The sequence below is a fragment of the Bactrocera latifrons genome, unplaced genomic scaffold, assembly GCF_001853355.1.
Source record: "Bactrocera latifrons isolate USDA-ARS-PBARC rearing strain unplaced genomic scaffold, ASM185335v1 scaffold_119, whole genome shotgun sequence".
Lineage (NCBI taxonomy): Eukaryota > Metazoa > Arthropoda > Insecta > Diptera > Tephritidae > Bactrocera > Bactrocera latifrons.
Genome location: NW_017534619.1, coordinates 889,658 through 892,258, shown reverse-complemented (window position 1 = coordinate 892,258; position 2,601 = coordinate 889,658).

The following is a 2,601-nucleotide window of genomic DNA, read 5'->3' as shown; positions in this document are numbered from 1 at the left end:
CTATATATATAAAACAGAAAGTATGTCTGTATGTTCCGGGTATGCTCCGAAGCGGCTGGAACAATTTCAATGAAGCTTTCAGGAAATCTTTAGATATATCTGACGAGTAAGCCTATAAAGCTTGGTGACGATCGAAGCACTTTTTTCGAACAGTCAAATACGGTTTTTATTTACTATGATGATATTCTATTATTTTATAACCCAAATTTGGGTTGACACAAGCGTTGTGGATATACATACATATGTCGATATGAAACATATTTAAGTACATACTCCATTGAATTATATATAATAAGTAAATAATTAAGGATTTTTAGGAATTCCCGGTAAGTTGTAGCGCCGATAATGTATCCGTTTACTGATGCGTTTTCAATTGATTATTAGAACGGAAAATTGTATTTTTCTTCACCAATCATGTTTCTTCATAGAATCAGAGAAAGCAGGTATTGGATACAAATCAAAGACAGTTCAGGAAAAAAGAACAAATGAAACAGCTGATGAACGTGAGTTACGTCTTGACAAAAATCGTAACAGAATATCTACAAGAAGAAATATAGAAACTAAAGAAGAGTACGAATCACGGCTTCAACAAGATAGTGAAAAAAATCTTCATCCCGAGCTACCAAGACAATCCAAAAATGTGCGCAAAAGACTTAAATCTTGCGGCGTTCAACTACAATAAGGATGATGATTACAGAAATCACATGGACGCAGTAATCGGTGAAATGAACCAAGTTTGTACACATTGTGGTGCTTTGAAGTTCGGCAAAGAATCCCCTGGAATGTGCGCTAAAGTTGTTTTGTCACCATTGGTGAAGCCACCTGAGCCACTTCTAAGTTATATTTTTAAGCGCACTTCAACTCCAAATCATTTTTTTAAAAACATCCGAAAGTATAGTTCATGCTTCCAAATCAAGTCCTTTGGAGCAACCAACATAGTGAACAATACCGGTTACATGTCCACTTTTAAAGTGCAAGGTGAAATTTACCACAGAATTGGATCATCGATCGCAGTTCAAGATGAAGATCCCAAGTTTTTACAAATTTATTTCACTGGTAATGAAGCTGCAGCAGCTGATGGGCTTTGCGCTATCAGTACTGACGTAAGACAAGAAATCGTCCTAGAACTTCAAACTATGTTTCATGAACACAACAGCCGCATACGTTCATTCAAAACAGCTCTAGATCAGATGCCCACAGATGATTATAAGGTTGCGATAAGAGGAGACAAAACACCACACGGGGAGCATAAGCGGCGATTCAATGCACCGGTAAAAGATGAAGTTGCATTGGTTATGGTCGGAACAGAATTCAAGCGACGCCATATCATCACCCATCTCCGAAATGAAACCTTTGACGCGTTGCGGAAACGCACCGATCATATGATGCATTACAGTATCCAGTTCTTTTTCCATGTGGCGAAGATGGTCACCATTTTAATGTAATGCAAGTAAATTTAGATAATGAGTCAAGAAAAAAAGTTTATTGCAATAACTTTTATGCCTACCGCCTTATGATCCGACGAAATGAATTTAATCACCAAAAATAATATGCATATGTGCTTATATGGCGAAACTCAATGTTGGATGTATTCGGTTGAGTGGCAAAATCTTGAACTGCCACAGGCTTATGTTTACATTTTATGTTTTATTTTTTTTTTTCAAAAATTTATTTTGAGGGAAATCTCTAATTTTCTATTAAAATTCAATTTAATCTTTTAATTTATTCATAAATATTTACATTTTAAGTAAAAATGAATAATAATAATAACGTCATCTCGTTTAAGTTTGGAAAAATTACACAGTTACACAGAGACAATAATTCGTCCTACAATATTAATAATCAAGTAAGTGGTGAGTACTGATATATAAATAAATATTGGTGCATTGTTTTACTCCCTAGTTAATATGCACAGCTGTGTAACCACGTTAAAAATAATTAAAATTATTTAGAAAGATTTCTTTGAGGAAACCGAACATACCATATCAATATTATGACAGGCGGAAAATTAATCCATTTTACAATTTGAATGCTTTTTTATTTTTCACTAAAAAAAAAATTAAATAAATTCAAAAGTTGGAATTTCATGAACGTCAGGTTATTATAATTATTACTTATTTATTAATGTAGCCATGTCCGTCTGTCTGTCTGTTTATATATATATATATATATATGAACTAGTCCCTCTGTTTTTAAAATATCGTTTTAAAATTTTGTAAACGTCATTTTCTCTGCAAGAAGCTGCTCATTTGTCGGAACTGCCGAACATATAGCTGCCATACAAACTGAACGATCAGAAACAAGTTCTTGTAAGGAAAACTTTCACATTTGACAAAATATATTCACGAAATTTGGTATAGAGTATTTTGTAAAACAACAATGTACTCTCCGCAGAAATTGTTTAGATCTGTTAACTATAACATATTGCTGTCATACAAACTGAACACATAGTTACTAAAAGAAATGTACCTATGAAGGGTATATTAGCTTCAGTGTAGCTGAATTTAACATTTTTTCTTGTTTTAACTTAAAGCCAGCTTATATATTATTTTCGTAGTTACAAAATTTTAAAATAATATAAATCTGACCAGGAACGCTTGT